Source organism: Salvelinus sp. IW2-2015, unplaced genomic scaffold (assembly GCF_002910315.2).
Source record: "Salvelinus sp. IW2-2015 unplaced genomic scaffold, ASM291031v2 Un_scaffold2131, whole genome shotgun sequence".
Taxonomy (NCBI): Eukaryota; Metazoa; Chordata; class Actinopteri; order Salmoniformes; family Salmonidae; genus Salvelinus; species Salvelinus sp. IW2-2015.
Window position 1 is genome coordinate 93,791 of NW_019943465.1, and position 19,099 is coordinate 112,889.

The 19,099-nt window shown below is 47.8% G+C and overlaps 1 pseudogene; it reads right to left on the reverse strand.

The window, feature by feature from the left end:
- Positions 1–9,832: 9,832 nt before the first annotated feature.
- The window catches only part of LOC112073047 (xylosyltransferase 1-like), a 42,524-nt pseudogene continuing 33,257 nt past the window's right edge, over positions 9,833–19,099 (reverse strand).

The following is a 19,099-nucleotide window of genomic DNA, read 5'->3' on the forward strand; positions in this document are numbered from 1 at the left end:
GCAAAGACAACAATTAAGTGCGCTTTGAACGGCTAATGGTAGTAGGTGCCAGGCGCACACAGTTTGTGTCAGAACTGCAGCACGGCTGGGGTTGTTCACGCTCAAACAGTTCCTGTTTACAAGAATGAGATCCACACCCAAAGGACATCCAGCCAACTTGACACAATACTGTGGGAAGGCATTGAGTCGAAAACATGCGGCCAGCATCCCTGAATGGAACGCTTTAGAACACCTTTAGAAGTCCATGATGACGCTGAGAATTGAAGTGTGCGTGTCTGAGGCCAAAAAGAAGCTGGGTCGACTCGTAATTGAAACATGACGGACTGACCAGGTGAAACATGACGGACTGACCAGGTGAAACATGACGGACTGACCAGCTAAAACATGACGGACTGACCGGCTGAAACATGACAGACTGACCAGGTGAAACATGACGGACTGACCAGGTGAAACATGACGGACTGACCAGCTGAAACAGGACGGACTGACCAGCTGAAACATGACGGACTGACCAGGTGAAACATGACGGACTGACCAGGTGAAACATGACGGACTGACCAGGTGAAACAGGACGGACTGACCAGCTGAAACAGGACAGACTGACCAGGTGAAACAGGACGGACTGACCAGCTGAAACATGACGGACTGACCAGCTGAAACATGACGGACTGACCAGCTGAAACATGACGGACTGACCAGGTGAAACATGACGGACTGACCAGGTGAAACATGACGGACTGACCAGCTGAAACATGACGGACTGACCGGCTGAAACATGACAGACTGACCAGGTGAAACATGACAGACTGACCAGGTGAAAGCTATGATCCCTTATTGATGTAACCTGTTAAATCCACTTCAATCAGTCTAGATCATCAACTAGATTTAGCCGCGGGTCGATTTATTATTATTTTGTATTTTTTTCGAGTGGCTAGTCGGGTGGCCGGAACATAATTACAAATAATTTGTAGACGGCAAATTCACCGCAAGAATCCCAAACAGACATGTTTACTAAAACATAATCATTTCAAACCTTGCTTACATTTGTACACAATCACGTCTCTCTATTATGCATGGGAATACTTGAACATATTTATTAAATTAAAATCACTTGGAGCTGATTTCCTGGTGTTCTTTTACAGTATTTTATGTACAACAATGAAAATTACACACTTTTTTTTCTCTACCTTAAAAAAAAAAAATGCTCAACTTTGAGGGCCAAAAATAACCACCCGCGGGCCAGTTGGGGAACCCTGGTGTAGACCAAGAGGAGCAACCAGGTTAAAGAAGGATGTTTAAGCCTTGAGACAATTGAGACATGGATTGTGTCTGTGTGCCATTCAGAGGGTGAATGGGCAAGACAACATATTTAAGTGCCTTTGAACGGGGTATGGTAGTAGGTGCCAGGCGCACCAGTTTGTGTCAAGAACTGCAGCACGGCTGGGGTTTTTCACGCTCAACAGTTTCCTGTGTTTACCAAGAATGGTCCACCACCCAAAGGACATCCAGCCAACTTGACACAACTGTGGGAAGCATTGGAGTCAACATGGGCCAGCATCCCTGTGGAACGCTTTAGACACCTTGTAGAGTCCAATGACCTGATGAATTGAGGCTGTTCTGAGGGCAAAAGAGGGTGCGACTCAATATTAGGAAGGTGTTCCTAATGTTTTGTTCGCTCAGTGTATATCAATAAGAAAATATATAAAATGGATGTACCAATCGCAGATTGCTGCTTTAAAATTCAAGTGAAATGTGCTTATGTTGAAGGTTTGAATACCTCCATCCCTCTAGCCAGTCGAATACCTCCATCCCTCTAGCCAGTCGAATACCTCCATCCCTCTAGCCAGTCGAATCACCTCCATCCCTCTAGCCAGTACGAATACCTCCAATCCCTCTAGCCAGTCGAATAACCTCCATTCTCCCTCTAGCCAGTCGAATACCTCCATCCCCTAGCCAGTCGAATACCTCATCCTCTTAGCCAGTCGAATACCTCATCCCTCTAGCCAGTCGAGATCCTCCATCCCTCTAGCCAGTCGGATTACCTTCCATCCCTCTAGCCAGTCGGATACCTCCATCCCTCTAGCCAGTCGAACTCCACCCTCTAGCCAGTCGAATACCTCCATCCCTCTAGCCAGTCGAATACCTCCATCCCTCTAGCCAGTCGAATACCTCCATTCCCTCTAGCCATCGAGATCCTTCCATCCCTCAGCCAGTCGATACCTCCATCCCTCTGCCAGTCGGATACCTCCATCCCTCTGCCAGTCAATACCTCCATCCCTCTAGCCAGCGAATACCTTCATCCCTAGCCAGCTCGAATACCCTCCATCCCTCTAGCCAGTCGAATACCTCCATCCTCTAGCAGTCGCCCCACTAAAGGGTGTCCCCACTAGGAGTCTAGTATAGGGTGTCCCCCCACTAGGAGTCGAGTAAGGGTGCCCCCCACTAGGAGTCGAGTAAAGGTGCCCCCCCCCCCACTAGGAGTCTAGTAAAGGGTTCCCCCCCACTAGGAGTCTAGTAAGGGTGTCCCCCCCCCCACTAGGAGTCTAGTAAAGGGTGTCCCGTCCACTAGGAGTCTAGTAAAGGGATGTTCCCCCTAGGAGTCTGAGTAAAGGGTGGGTCCACTAGAGTCAGTAAAGGGTGTGGTCCCACTAGAGTAGTGTACCATTAGCTTGCATTCTGAAAAAGTCTATAATGCAGACCAGTGATGTGAGCTTGTCTACACAGACACCACATCACAGAGTGTGGTGTGTGTGTGTGTGGTGTGTGTTGTGTGTTGTGTGTGGTGTGGTGTGCTGTGTGTGTGTGATGTGTGTGTAGTGTGGCGGGTGTGTGTGTGTGTGTGTGTGTGTGTGTGGTGTGTGTGTGGTGTGTGTGTGTGTGTGTGGCTCAGACCTCTTGTTCCCCTTAGTGAGTGAGGGCAGTGTCCATCCCTCCTGTCGTCCATCCCGAGAACATCTCCTGAAGTGTGCACTTGTTCACTTCCTTCTCTGGTTGAAAGGAATGATTGTTATCAGAACATGTGGAAACTCCCACTAGCCCATTGCCATTTAGATTTGTGGGAAGTAGTGAAGGAGTGTACACTTCAGGAGGAAGAGTATTTTCCGTTCTCCCTAAGACCAGTGAACCGGTTGTGCGCGCGCCCTCTTTGAAGTGAAATCCTGTCTATCTGTCCTGTGATCAAAGGTCTTAACTGCAGGGTATAGGAGACACTGGTGGAGCTCTTCAAAGGACCAACATGTCTGTCTACAAGTGATATCACCATTCTGTGTGTGTGTGTGTGTTGGGTGTGTGTGTGTGTGTGTGTGTGTGGTGTGTGGGTGTGTGTTGTGTGTGTGTGTGTGTGTGTGTGTGATGCGTGTGTGTGAGCGCCTGCTGTGTCGTCGTGAACAGTCAACTTGATATAAGAACAAACTGTTATCTTGAAACATTGTCTGGTTGGTGTGAACGAGATGTAGAGACTCAACACGACATAGAAGAAATGACTTAACCTGACTTGATTAAATCGACTGACTGGCTGACTGATTACATAGCTGCTCACTGGCTGATTAATAACCGACTCACTGGCTGATTAAATAACTGTCTGCTGACTGATTACATAACTGACTCTGGCTGATTAAATAAACTGGCTGGCTGACTGATGGACTGATTAATAACTGGCTGGCTTACTGGATTACTAACTGATCACTGGCTGATTAAATAACTGGCCTGGTGACTGTGACTGATTAATAAAGACTCACTGGCTGGCTGACTGATTAAATAACTGGCTGCAGATTAATAACCGACTCACTGGCCTGATTAAATAACTGGGTGGCTGACTGATTACATACCGACTCACTGGCTGGCTGACTGATGATGATTAAATAAGACTCATGAGTTGGCTGCCTGACTGATTAATAACTGGCTCCATTAGCTAACTTACTGACTGAGCTTATAAAACTGGCTGGCTGCCTGTACTGAATTAAAATAACTGCTCACCGATTAGCTGACTTACACTGATAATTAAATAACTGGCTGGTGCCTGACTGATTAAATAACTGGCGCACCGATTAGACTGACTTACTGACCTGATTAAATAACTGCTGGCTGACTGAAATCAAGATGACAAACGGTCTCATTTCCTTAATTATTTCAAAATGTCGACCAAAACCAACAAATGGATCCAGAAGCGCATCACCAAACCATCAGAAGTGTTTGTTGTCACAGCCAGCAAGGCTTGAGAATGAAGTCCGGCCAGCCTTATTCGAACAAGCTCACTGGCACTTAACTTTTACAGGTCATTTACGCTTGAGCCGACATTCGTAGCGTTTACCGCAAATGCTTTCCCGCGGGCAACAGAATGCGTCTTTGATTGAATCCCAGCGTAGAGCTCTAGTTCAGTCTGAAGCCTTGCAGGTAGAAATGTAAAGGTCAATTTACTGATGAACCGACATGTGCAGTGTTACGGGAAGCAGTCTCAGCTGACAAACATTGTCTTTACTTTCAATCAACACAGGTAACGCTGAACTTCAGCGATATGATCGAATAGAGCCCTTAGACAAGAGCTAAGGCACAGCCCCACCACCCCATTGGAGAAAGACGGGGGAAGAGAGAGGAAGACCAAAAGAGGAGGGAGGTGCAGAAGATAGGAAGGAAGGAAGACTAAAGAGGGAGGGTGGGTGCAAAGAGAGGGGAGGAAGAGAGAGGAAGACTAAAGAGGAGGGAGGGTGGCAAAAGAGAGGGGGAGGAAAGAAGAGGAAGACTAAAGAGGAGAGGTGGGTGCAAAAGAGAGGGGGGGGAGGAAGACTAAAGGAGAGCAGATCGATGTAGAGACCGTAAGCAAAAACATTACTGAGAGAGAAAGAGAGGCTAACCAACGCTGAGCTGATGCCATGTCACCATATCATAACGGCCAGATAACGTAGTCACAACGTATCACAACATCTTTACCAAGGCTCTTTAAAACAGTAGTACTGAGGCTGCGGACCCAAATGATTCCCTATACAGCATACTACTTTCGATCAGAACCTATAGCCCTGGTCAACAGTAGTGTACTATATAGAGAATAGGGCCCCTATAGGCCCTGGTCAACAGTATAGTTACTATATAGGGATAGGAGTAATTGGAACTAATACAAAGCCTTTTCTCCATCCATTTTGTTAGACACTTTTCCATAACTTAATGTTATAAACTGTACTTAAAAATTAAAAAAACATCTAACGTTACAAAATACATATTTATTTACTTTTTTTTTATTTTTTTTATAATTCATACTAAAATAGGTATTGTACATCATAAAAACATCTGTGGAATATTTTATTAAATAAGTTTAATTTAAAGGGACTCAGCAATATGACGTACATGCAGAAAGTAAACAGCATAGTGCTCAAACTAAGAGTGTTGAAGCGTGAGGCTCAACTTGTCCGCTGTTTTTGGTCTCCTGGCTATAAGGCTGTGAACAGCGTGAAGCGAACCTGCGCAGATACTGTGTGTGACTGGTGTGAGAGAAGTGTTGCATCTCGCTCATCTCAATATCTGCGGTGCTGCTCGTGCAACGTCATTTAGCTCAGTCTACCTTTTAAAAATTCTGAGACTGAAACTGTAAATAAAAGTTGAATTGTTCCCATGGACACGAGGTAACTAAGCAACAGTGTTTTTTCTGAGGTCAGTGTGGGTTTGAACCTGGGTCGACTGTGTTAGCCTGCTGAGCTATATAGCCCAAGCAAGGTTGCTCATCACCACAAGAACGTATTTCATTGAAGTAAGGTTAGCAATGTCGGTTGGTCCCAGCAGTGAAAGGCCTTTTAGGGTGCGTTGAAACCAGACAGCCTGCCTACTTGTTGCCCCGCCCTGTCGGAGAGGGTGGCCTCAGGACCAGAAACATCTCACTTGGCTCAATGTTTTTGGGGTTTTGCCAATCGTACCCATGTATACTCTTGAGGTCAAAAGGTGAGAAGGTCAAGCTTTTTAAAGGTCATGTGACATCACTGACATGTCACTGTATGTGTTACATACAGACCCAGTGATCCTGTCTATGTTACATCCAGACCCAGTGATCCTGTCTTTACATGGTGCCAGCAGCATACCACCCTGCATACCACTGCTGGCTTGCTTCTGAAGCTAAGCAGGTGGTCCTGGTCAGTCCCTGGATGGGAGACCAGATGCTGCTGGAAGTGGTGTTGGAGGGCCAGTAGGAGGCACTCTTTCCTCTGGTCTAAACAAAGTCCCAATGCCCCAGGGAGTGATTGGGACACTGCTCTGTGTAGGGTGCCATCTTTCGGATGGATGTAGTTAAACGGGTGTCCTGACTCTCTGAGGTCATTAAAGAATCCCATGGCACTTGTCGTAAGAGTAGGGGTGTTAACCCCGGTGTCCTGGTTAAATTCCCAATCTGGCCCTCAACCATCACGGCCACCTAATAATCCCCAGTTTACAATTGGCTCATTCATCCCCCTCCTCTCCCCTGTAACTATTCCCCAGGTCGTTGCTGCAAATAGAACGTGTTCTCAGTCAACTTACCTGGTTAAAATAATGTAAAATAAAAAAACATCCAGACCCAGTGATCCTGTCTGTTACATCCAGAACCCAGTGATCCTGTCTATGTTACATCCAGACCCATGATCCTGTCTATGTTACATCCAGACCCAGTGATCCTGTCTAAGTTCACATCCAACCAGTGATCCTGTCTATGTTACATACAGACCCAGTGATCCTGTCTATAATGTCACATCCAGACCCAGTGATCCTGTCTATTGACATACAGACCCAGTGATCCTGTCTATAATGTCACATCCAGACCCAGTGATCCTGTCTATGTTACATAAAGACCCAGTGATCCTGTCTATGTTGCACTACAGACCCAGTGATCCTGTCTATAATGTCACATCCAGACCCAGTGATCCTGTCTATGTTACATACAGACCCAGTGATTCCTGTCTATGTTACATAAAGACCCAGTGATCCTGTCTATAATGTCACATCCACACCCATGATCCTGTCTATGCTACATTACAGACCCAGTGATCCTGTCTATAATGTCACATCCAGACCCAGTGATCCTGTCTATGTTACATACAGACCCAGTGATCCTGTCTATAATGTCACATCCAGACCCAGTGATCCTGTCTATGTTACATAAACGACCCAGTGATCCTGTACTATAATGTCACATCCAGACCCAGTGATCTGTCTAATGTACATACAGACCCAGTGATCGTCTATAATGTCACATCCAGACCCAGTGATCCTGTCTATGTTACACACAGACCCAGTGATCCTGTCTATAATATTACAATCCAGACCCAGTGATCCTGTCTATAATATTACATCCAGACCAGTGATCCTGTCTATGTTACATCCAGACCCAGTGATCCTGTCTATGTTACATACAGACCCAGTGATCCTGTCTATAATGTCACATCCAGACCCAGTGATCCTGTCTATAATATTACATCCAGACCCAGTGATCCTGTCTGTTACATCCAGACCCAGTGATCCTGTCTATGTTACATACAGACCCAGTGATCCTGTCTATAATGTTACTGACTGTCTAACCTACTACTGACTGTACAAATACCCATAGGGCTCTGGTCAAGTAGTGTACAATATAGGGAAAAGGGCCCATAGTTTTCAGTCGACAGTAGTGTCACTATATATAGAATAGGATGCAATTTGGGATGTAGCCTGTGGTGGCAGTAAAACATAGTCACAGGGCTGCATCTCAATAGTCTACAAAGCTTTCTCGCCTCCTCTCCTCAAGCCCCTCTCCTCACTTTTTTCCTTAAAGGGATACTTTGGGATTTTGGCAATGAGGCCCTTGATCTACTCTCCCAGAGTCCGATGAACTCGTGGATAGTATTTTTATTGTCTCTGTGTCCAGTATGAGGGAAGTTGGAGGTAGTTTTGCGAGCCAATGCTAACTAGCGTTACCCGTAGCGCAATGACTGAAGTCTATCTGCTAGCATGCTAGCAGGTCTCATTGCCAACGTATCCCTTTAATCTCCTTTCCTGGAGAAGGAGGGGTGGGAGGAACAGAGCAACATGTCTGATGTCATGACAACAGGGGGTTGAGGGCCTTTGGAAATCAAGACAGCAGGTTCTCTGCCGTGTGCAAAAAAAACCAGCATGATTGATCCAAAACAGCATCATATTCCCTACATAGTGCACTACTTTTGACCAGAGCCATAGGCAGTATGTAGGGATAGGATGCCGAATGTAAACATCAGTCAATGACAACAAACAAAAAACTATTTCATGAATATAAACTTGAATAAATATTAAACGTAGAATTGTACTCTGTCACATGTAAAGCCACTGAAGGGTAGAGAGTTCTACTGGACAGACCGAGAGATGAATCCCTGGCTACTGTACATGCCAATTATCTCTCCTTCCTCCCAGTGTCTTCACTTCCTGTCACTGGTTGAAAAGGAAATTACTGGTATCAGAAACATATGGAAACTCCCACTACGGCTCTACCAATCCAATGCTTTTAGATTGTGGGAAGTAGTGAACGAGTGTACACTTCAGGAGAAAGGAGATATTATTGTTACGCACTCCCTTTGTGCAGCATGGCTGAGAGTCTGGTCTCTCTCACACGCTAAACTGCAGAGATCCAGACATGGCACAAGAAAACCCACACGCTCGCACACTTAGTCCAAATGAGTTCAGAAGGGGCTCAGAGAGAATAAATTAGAATATGGAGGTATTTTCACTCCTCTCTCCTGGTCTTCTCTCCTTTTAGTTCTCTCCTTCCTTTCAGAGGACGGTGTCGTGTCCCTCCGTCTCCTTTCAGAGACGGTGTCGGTCCCTCCTCTCCTTTCAGAGGACGGTGTCGTGTCCCTCCATCTCCTTTCAGAGGACGGTGTCTTTTCCTCCGTCTCCTTTCAGAGGACGGTGTCATGTCCCTCCATCTCCTTTCAGAGGACGGTGTCTGTTCCTCCGTCTCCTTTCAAGGACGTGTCATGGTCCCTCCATCTCCTTTCAGAGGACGGTGTCTGGTCCTCCGTCTCCTTTCAGAGGACTTGTCGTGTCCCTCCATCTCCTTTCAGAGGACGGTGTCTGTTCCTCCGTCTCCTTTCAGAGGACGGTGTCTGTTCCTCCGTCTCCTTTCAGAGGACGTGTCCGTGTCCCTCATCTCCTTTCAGAGGACGGTGTCTGTTCCTCCGTCTCCTTTCAGAGACGGTGTCTGCCCTCCTCTCCTTTCAGAGAGACGTGTCGTGTCCCTCCATCTCCTTTCAGAGGACGGTGTCGTTCCTCCGTCTCCTTTCAGGACGGTTTTCCTCCTCTCCTTTCAGAGGACGGTGTCGTGTCCCTCCGTCTCCTTTCAGAGGACGGTGTCGTGTCCCTCCATCTCTTCTCCTGGCATGAGTATTTGTCCCAAATGGCACCCTACTCCCCCTTAGGCTCTGGTCTAAAGTAGTGCACTACATAGGGAAAAGGGTGCCATTTTGGGACCCGCAACAATCAATAATAAATCAAATTCAACTAATCCTAGAGTCAGTTTAGCCTCCCAGTCAGCAGGTGGCGCCACCTGATGCTGAAGAGGATGACTCTGCTCCTTATCTCATTTCTTCTTGGGTTCAGTCTACGGCTTTTCTTCTAACCGTCTTTACTACCCGGCTCCTGAGTTACGCCGTTCTGGTGTTGACGCCGTTCGTACAGTAATCCGATGCATTCAATCTTCTCCCACCTCTGCGTCCCCAAATGGCACCCTATTCCCTATATAGTGCACTACTTCTGATCAGAGCCTATAGAGCCCATTTTCCCTATATAGTGCACTACTTCTGATCAGAGCCCTATAGAGCCCTGTTCCCTATATAGTGCACACACTTCTGATCAGAGCCCTATAGAGCCCTGTTCCCTATATAGTGCACTACTTCTGATCAGAGCCCTATGGTAGTGCACTATACACTGAGTGTACAAAACATTAAGAACACCTTCCTAATATTGCCCTCAGAACAGCCTCAATTCGTCAGGACGTGGACTCTACAAGGTGTTGAAAGCGTTCCACAGGGATGTTGGCCCATGTTGACTCCAATGCTTCCCACAGTGGTGTCCAGTTGGCTGGATGTTCTTTGGGTGGAGGACCATTCTTGATACACACAGGAAACTGTTGAGTGTGAAAAACCCAGCAGCTTTGCAGTTCTTGACACAAACCGGTGCGCCTGGCACCTACTACCATACCCTGTTCAAAGGCAAATATATTTTGTCTTGCCCATTCACCCTCTGAATGGCACACATACACAATCCATGTTTCAAGTGTCTTAAGGCTTAAAAATCCTTCTTTAACCTGTCTCCTCCCCTTCATCTACACTGATTGAAGTGAATTTAACAAGTGACATCAATAAGGGATCATATATTTTACCTGGATTCACCTGGTCAGTCTATGTCATGGAAAGAACAGGTGTTCATAATGTTTTGTCCACTCAGTATACAGGAAATGAAGGAGCAATTTAGGACGCAGCCGACCATCTCACGATAGCCGTGGTGCACAACACACAAAAACGTTTCCCGTCAGTTCATCCTCCAAGCCATTGGTTGGCTGTAGCAGTAGCCGTGGCGACGGTGCTACCTAATCCGTCCGTTCCCTCTSGGGGGGCCCAGATCAGACTTTGGGTCGGGACTGAGCGCGCTCCATCCCGTCTCCCGACACCGCTGCATAACGGGACAGGAGCTAGGACCCTGAGAACACACGTCCGCTGCAGACCACACCCCTGCCAGGAGATGGTCCACCCAGCTCTGGAGCTCCGCCCCTGTCAGTGATGCTTTAAACTCCGCCTCCTCCACCTGTCCCAGGTGCACAGGGAGGTTGAGGATGGGGTTGAGGCCGTGGAAACTCTGCTCCATGTAGGAGTTACGGACCGGGCCGCTGTGGAGCTTCACTGTGTCTTCTAGAGAGAGAGAGGGAGGAGAGGGGAGGAAGGAAGGGAGAGAGAGGGGAGGAGGGAAGGGAGAAAGAGGGGAGGAGACTGAGAAAGGGGAGGCAGGAGACAGGGGAGGAAGGAAGGGAGAAAGGAGGAGGCAGGAAGGGAGAGAGAGGGGGAGGAGAAGGGAGAGAGAGAGAGGGGAGGGGAGCAGGGAAGGGAGAAAGAGAGGAGGGAGGGGCGAGAGGGAGATAATTATTAAATTCCATGTAAGAGTTACAGGATAGGTCGTGAATGTGTGTGTGTGTTAGTGTGTTCCAGTGTATATATAGAGGTGTCCAGGTTCTAGTGCTCAGTCCAGTGACTTGTGTGTGTGTGTGTGTGTGTGTGTGTGTGTGTGTGTGTGTGTGTGTGTGTGTGTGTGTGTGTGTTGGTGTGTGTGGTGTGTGTGTGTGTGTGTGTGTGTGTGTGTGTGTTTACCCTGGCGTTATAGGCTGCTGGTCGTGGTACACCAGAGGTGAAACCACAAAGCTGGTGGAGGCCAGCAGGTTCCAGTGATGCAACACACGCAGCGTCCACACGCCGGGTCGTAGCGGCCCGGTTTAACGGGGGCCGGTAGTGTGTGTACTCTGTCCCGCCGTCCACCAGGATGTCGTACGTGGCGGCTATGACTTGGTGGGTCCACCCAGACGACGGTTACCGTGACGTTCTGTCCCGGCCCCAGCGCTGCATGGCAACCGGCTCCTCCGTGGGGCCAGGAGGCTTCCGAAGTTCCTGAAGATTCTCTCTTTGGCGTCCCAGTCTGAACCCACCTGAGGGAGGAGGAGGGAGGACAGAGAAAGACAGAGATATTGAGAGAGATCAAGAAACAGAGGATTGATTTGATGAAAACAGAGATACTGTGAGATAGAGAGAGAGACATGTGAAGGATTTCCAGCAGGCTAACCAGGTGGAAACTAAGTCCCCTGAATGGCAGCCTGTGATTGTTTTAACGACTTCCCTGTTAATTAACAAATGGTAATTCAATTAGTGTTCCAGCTACAGCGTGACAGGACACATCCAGTACCACATGTCATCCCCAGGGGGCAGCAGCAACCTGCAGCAACCTGACAATAAAGACACTTAACAAATAGTGACCCAGAACGCTGTTTCAGCAGGGACCAGAACCCCATCTCTCTCTCTCTCTCCCAGGTACCAGAGCCTGTTTCAGCAGGACAGAACCCCCATCTCTCTCTCTCTCTGTCCCAGGTACCAGAGCCTGTTTCAGCAGGGACAGAACCCCATCTCTCTCTCTCTCCCAGGTACCAGAGCCTGTTTCAGCAGGACAGAAACCCCCATCTCTCTCTCTCTCCCAGGTACCAGAGCCTGTTTCAGCAGGGACAGAACCCCCATCTCTCTCTCTCTCCCAGGTTACCAGAGCCTGTTTCAGCAGGGACAGAACCCCCATCTCTCTCTCTCTCCCAGGTACCAAGCCTGTTTCAGCAGGACAGAACCCCCATCTCTCTCTCTCTCTCCCAGTACCAGAGCCTGTTTCAGCAGGGACAGAACCCCCATCTCTCTCTCTCCTCCCAGGTACCAGAGCCTGTTTCAGCAGGGACAGAACCCCCATCTATCTCTTGCTCTCGTCCCAGGTACCAGGGATCAGGGATACTAAGAGGCTGCAGTTACATTTAAAATGTGTGATTGTAATGTGTGTGCGTCACGGGCGTGTCTCACCTCTGCAAACTGTAGTCTGTTGAGTGTGTTGGTTGTCGGGGCCAGGGTGAAGTGGTTGCTATGGGAGACCCAAGTCTCTAGGGTCTCTAGCTGGCTGGTTGCTAGGTTACTAGCATTTTGACGAACCAGGTAGCCTTGGAACACGTCTGACAGGAAGTACAAATGGACAGACACCGGGTGGCCCCTGGAGATATACCTGGGAAACCCCAAATATACACATACACAGTACAGTTACACACAAATACACGCCCAAATATCCACAGACATCCTCCCAAATATCCACAGACATCCTCCCAAATGTCCACAGACATCCTCCTAAATATCCACAGACATCCACCCAGATGTACAGCCACCCACCCAGATGTCACTTCACTCCCACCTACTTGTACAAATTACCTCAACTAACCTGTACCCCCGTACACTGACTCAGTACCGGTGCCCCCTGTATATAACCTCCACACTGACTCGGTACCGGTGCCCCCTGTATATAGCCTCGTTATTGACTCTGTACCGGTGCCCCATGTATATAACCTCCACACTGACTCGGTACCGGTGCCCCCTGTATATAGCCTCATTATTGTTATTCTTATTGTGTTACTTTTTATTATTACTTTTTATTTTTGTCTACTTGGTAAATATTTTCTTCTTCTTGAACTGCACTGTTGGTTAAGGGCTTGTAATTAAGCATTTCACCGTAAAGTCTACACTTGTTGTATTCTGCGCATGTGACAAATAAAGTTTGATTTGATTTAAAATGTCCACAGACACAGTCATACCCACTCGATGGTACTCAAACCCACGTCACAACAAACTGGGCTTAAGTCACAGGAGCTGGTGAGGAACAGAGAGATCACTCTACTCTCAACCCCCCCACACACACACACCTTGTCCCCCCACTTCTGATACACACCCAACCAGCAACAAGTGTCTCCTTGTGCCTGTGTACACACTCCACCCATAACCTGCACACACACACACACACACACACCACCCATAACCTGCACACACACACACACCGTCCTCTCCCCCCGACTTACATGACTGGAAAAAGCCAGTCTGAGAGACTGAGGCCTGTTTGTCTAAATGTAACAAGTTATTCTCCATATTTGATTTGGGCCTCTTGCAACATACCCACACATGCACACAAACACACGCACCTATACAGACAGACAGACAGACAGAAAGGCAGACAGACAGAAAGGCAGACAGAAAGGAAGACACAGACAGATACAAGGACAGACAGATAGATACAAAGACAGAAACACAGTCAGATAGACAGACAGACAGACAGATTGAAAGCCAGACAGTCAGACACACAGACAGACAGACTCCGCTAGATAAAACCTAGCTCCTAGCCTGGTAATGATGGACTCATCCTCTGCATAGAATTAAAACCAGCCTCCATAGCCCTGTAATGATGATATCTGTTTCCCTCTGCATAGATAAAACCTTAGCTCCTTAGCCGGTGGAATGATGAGAATCTGGTATTCCTCCGCATAGGATAAACCTCAGCTCCTGCCTGGGTTTAATGATTGAGAGATCTGTTTCCCTCGCTAGATAAAACCTTAGCTCCATAGCCTGCGGTAATGATGAGATCTTGGTTCATCCTGGCTAGATAAAACCTACTCCTAGTCTAGGTAAGGATCAGAGGATCTGAGTCTCCCTCCGCTAGAGTAAAATCTGTCTAGCCTGCATGACGGGGCGGTAATTGGATGAGGATCTGGTTTCGCCTTCTGTAGATAAAAAACCAGCTCCCTAGCCTCGTAATTTGACTGAAGATCTGGTCTTCCTCTTGCTAGCATAAACCTAGCTCCCTAGCCCTCAGGTAAATGATTGAGATCTAGGCTCCCTCTGCTAGATAAAACCTGCTCCTAGGCCTGGTAATGTGAGATCTAATGTTTTCCTCTGCATAGATAAAACCTGCTCCTAAGCCTTTGGTAATGTGATGAATCTGGTTATCCTTCCGCTAGATAACCTAGCTTCCTAGACTCGTAATGCATGAGATCTGGTTATCCTCTCGCTAGATAAACCTAGCTTCCTAGCCTGTTAATAATGAGATCTGGTTCTCCCATCCGCTAAGATAAAACCTAGCTCCTTAGGCCTGAGTAATTGGATGGATCTGGTTCTCCTCGACTATAAAAACTAAGCTCCTAGGCCTGGGTAATGATGAGATCTGTCTCCTCTGCAGTATAAAAGCTAGCTGTCCTAGGGCACTGGTAATGATGGGAATCTGGTTCTCTTGCTAGATAAAACCTAAGCTCCTAGGCCTACAGGTATAATGATGACGATCTGGTTTCTCTTCCGCTAGATAAAAACCTAGCTCCTAAGCCTGTGAGATAATGAGATCTGGTTCTCTGCTAGATAAAAACCACTCCTAAGCCTGCCTGGTATGATGAGATCTGGTTTCTCGCTCAGATAAAACCTAGCTCCTAGCTGGTAATAGATGAGATCTGGTCTTCCTCTGCTAGATAAACCTAGCTCCTAGCCTGGTAATGTAATGAAATCTGTCTCCTCCGCTAGATAACCTAAGCTCTGCCTGTGGTTAATGATGAGATCTGGTCTCCTCTGCTAGATAAAACACTGCTCCTAGCCTGGTAATGATGAGATCTTTGGTTTCCTCGCTAGATAAAAACCGCTCCTAGCCTGGAGATCGGATGATGAGATCTGGTCTGTCCTCCCGCTAGAATAAAACCTTAGCTGGTCCGTATAGGGCTTGCCTCCAGTAGAGTGTGCGCTGAGGAGTCTGTCTCCTCCGCTAGATAAAACTAGAGCCTCCTAGCCTGGTGGTAATGATTGAGATCTGGTCTCCGTTTTTTGCTGTGATAAAACTAGCTCCTAGCCTGGGGGTGGGGGTGGTAATGATGAGTCTGTTCTCCTCTGCTAGATAAACCTAGCTCCTAGCCTCTGGCTGAGAGGGTGGTAATGATGGAGACCTGGTCTGCCTCTCGCTAGATAAACCTTAGCATCCTGGCCTGTGTGTGTAGTGGTAATGATGAGTCTGGTCTCCTCGTAAGCTAGATAAAACCTAGCTCCTTAGCCTGGTAATGATGGAGAGATCTGGTCTCCTTCCGCTAGATAAAACTCTCTAGGCTGGACTGAAGTGGGCTGCTCTGCTAGTTAAAACTAGCCGTAGCCGGTATGATGGATCTGGTTCCTCTGCTAGAGTAAAAACCTAAGGCTCCTAGCCTGTGGGTATGATGATGCTGGTGTCCGTCTGCTGATACTAGTCCTTAGCCTCGGTTAATGATTGAGGATTCTGGTTCTCTGCCGTTAGATTAAAACCTAGGCTTTCCTAGCCTGTGTTGAGATCATGGGATGCTGAACACCTACCGGTTATGGGATCTTTTCCTCTGCCTGATGATAAAACCTAGTCCTCCTGACGCCTGGTAATGATGACGAATCTGGTTCCTGCTAGTAACCGTGCCGTAAGATGAGAAGTCCTCGCTAATAACCTAGCGCCTGGTACGGATTGATGAGATACTGGTCTGCTCTGCTTAGATAACCTGAGCTCCTTAGCCGGGTGGTCGTTGATGGGTGGTTCTGCGTGCTGATCCAAGTCGTGCGGTAATGATGAGTCTTGGTTCCCTCCGCTAGATAAAACCCTTAACTCCTAAGCCGCTGGTAATGATGAGATTGGGTCTCTCTGCTTAGATAAAACCTAGGCCTAGCCTAGGTAATGATAGATCGGGTTTCTTCCTCTGCTTAGGATTGAAAACCCTAAGCTTCCTGCCTAGGTAAGATGATGAGATATCTGGTCTTCCTCTTGCTAGATTAAAAACCTAGCCTCCCTAGGGCCTGGTAATGATGGAATTGGTGTTTCCTCCGCTATATAAACCTAGCTCCTAGCCTGGGTAATGATGTAGAATCTGGATCTCCTCTGCTAGGATAAAACTACGCTCCTAGGCTGGGTAATGATGAACTGGTTTTCCTCGCTAGATAAAACCTAGACTCCTAGCCTAGGTAATGATGAGAGACTGGTTTCCTCCGCTAGATAAAAACCTAGCTTCCTAGCCATGGTAAGTGATGAGATGTCTGCGTCCTCCTCTTGCTAGATAAACCTAAGCTCCTAGTCTGGTAATGTGAGAATCTGGTCCTCCATCGCTAGATAAAAATCTAGCTCCTAGCCTGGTAAGGATGAGATTTTTTTATTATATTCTTGGGGGTCTTTTTTTCATTCCTCTGCTAGATAAAACCTTAGCTCCTAGCCTGGTTATGATGAGATTCTTGGATCTCTCTTGGCTAGATTAAAAACCAGCGCCTAGGCCTGGGTAATGATGAGAACCGGTCTCCTCTGCTAGATAAACCTAGCTCCTAGCCTGTAATATGATGGAATCTTGGTCTCTCTCGCTAGGATAACAACCTAGGCTCCTAGCCTGTAATAGAGATCTGCGTCTCCTCTGCTAGAAATAAAACCTAAGCTCTAGCCAAGGATACGGTAATGATGAATATCTGGTATCCTCCGCTAGAGCTAAAACCTAGCTCCGTAGCCTGGTAAATGAATGAAGATCTGGTCTCCTCTGCTGAGAAATAACCTAGCTAGCTTAGCCTGGAATGATGAAATCTGGTTTCCTCCGACTAGAATAACACTAGCCTAGCCTGGAGTAATTGATGGAATCTGGTCTGCCTCGAGTAGTAGGCTGAGGGACTGAGGAGTGTCAGAGCAGAGCTTGGAGGTGACGTCAACACATAAAAAACATGTTGATATGGGAAACGACAGTGTCTAGTTTAACCCTTCTGTGGTCAAAAGATTTCTGCACCTTTCATGGAGCGTGCGCAAGTTTTTAGTAGTTATACTGTCTGCGCCCTCCTGTCGGACCCCATCGGGGCACGCCACAGTTTGTTGAACCAGCTCCCCCCTGTAAGGGCCCCTAACCTAGGGCCCTGTCCAGAATTTAACCCCTTAGCCCCTACACCCCTAGGCTCTGTCCAGACAGTCACCCCTAAGCCCTAAACCCCTAGGGCCCTGTCCGAGAATCAACGCCCTAGGAGCCCTAAACCTAGGCCTCCGTCCAGAATAAACGGCCCTAGCCCCTAAACTCTAGGCCCTGTCCAATAATCAACCCCTGAGCCCCTAACCCTAGCCCCTGCCAGGAATAAACCCTCTAGCCCCTACACCCCTAGGCTCTGTCCAGAATCAACCCCTAGCCCCTAACCTAGCCTCCATCAACAAGCCTAACCTGCCCTTGTCCAGAAGAATCAACCCTAGCCCTACACCACCTAGGCCCTGTCTAGAATCAACCCCTAGGCCCCTACCCCTAGGCCTTCTTTAGTAACCCGGTACCCTAACGCTACTTCGCAATCCCCCCTAGCACTAACCCTTAGGCCCTGTTCCAGAATCAGGCCCCTAGCCCCGTACACCAGTTTTTCTTCTCCGGTCCTGCATGGGACCTAAAGGGGTGCACATTTTAGATTTTGCCCCCTGATTCTTGCTAATCAAAGTTTGGATGTCTGATGTGTTGATTAGTGGAATACGGTGTCTAGTTCTATGGTAAAAACTACAGTGTGCACCCTTTGAGTCCCCATGCAGGACCAGGTAAAACTACAATGTGCACCCCTTTGAGTCCCCATGCAGGACCAGAGGTAAAAACTACAGTGTGCACCCCTTTGTCCCATGCAGGACCAGGGTAAAAACTACAGTGTGCACCCTTTGAGTCCCCATGCAGGACCAGGGTAAAAACTACAGTGTGCACCCCTTTGAGTCCCCATGCAGACCAGGGTAAAAAACATACAGTGTGCACCCCTTTGGTCCCCATGCAGGACCCGGGTAAAACTACAGTGTGCACCCCTTTGAGTCCCCATGCAGGACCAGGGTAAAAACATACTTGTGCCCTTTGGGTCCCCATGCAGGACCAGGGTAAAAACTACATTGTGCACCCCTTTGAGTCCCCATGCAGGACCAGGGTAAAACTACAAGTGTTGCACCCCTTTGAGTCCCCATGCAGGACCAGGGTAAAAACTACATGTGTGCACCCTTTGTCCCATGCAGGACAGGGTAAAAACTACATGTGCACCCTTGAGTCCCCATGCAGGACCAGGGTAAAAACTACAGTGGCACCCCTTTGGATCCCCATGCAGGACCAGGGTAAACTACAGTGTGCACCCCTTTGAGTTCCCATGCAGGACCAGGGTAAAACTACAGTGTGCACCCCTTTGAGTCCCCATGCAGGACCAGGGTAAAAACTACATGTGCACCCCTTTGAGTCCCCATGCAGGACCGCAGGGTTAAAACTACATTGTGGACCCCTTGAATCCCCATGGCGGACCGGGTAAAAACTACAGTGTGCACCCCTTTGAGTCCCCATGCAGGACCAGGGTAAAAACTACAGTGTGCACCCCTTTGAGTCCCCATGCAGGACCAGGGTTAAGAAACACTGGTTGAGGTGCTTGTGGAGATCTGAGAGGATTTGGACAGGTACAGAGCCTTCAAAAAGTATTCATACCCTTTGACTTATTCCACATTTTTGGAATAAGCCTGAATTCAAAATGTATTAAATATCCTATAATGACAAAGTGAAAACATGTTTTTAGAAATGTTAGCAAATGTA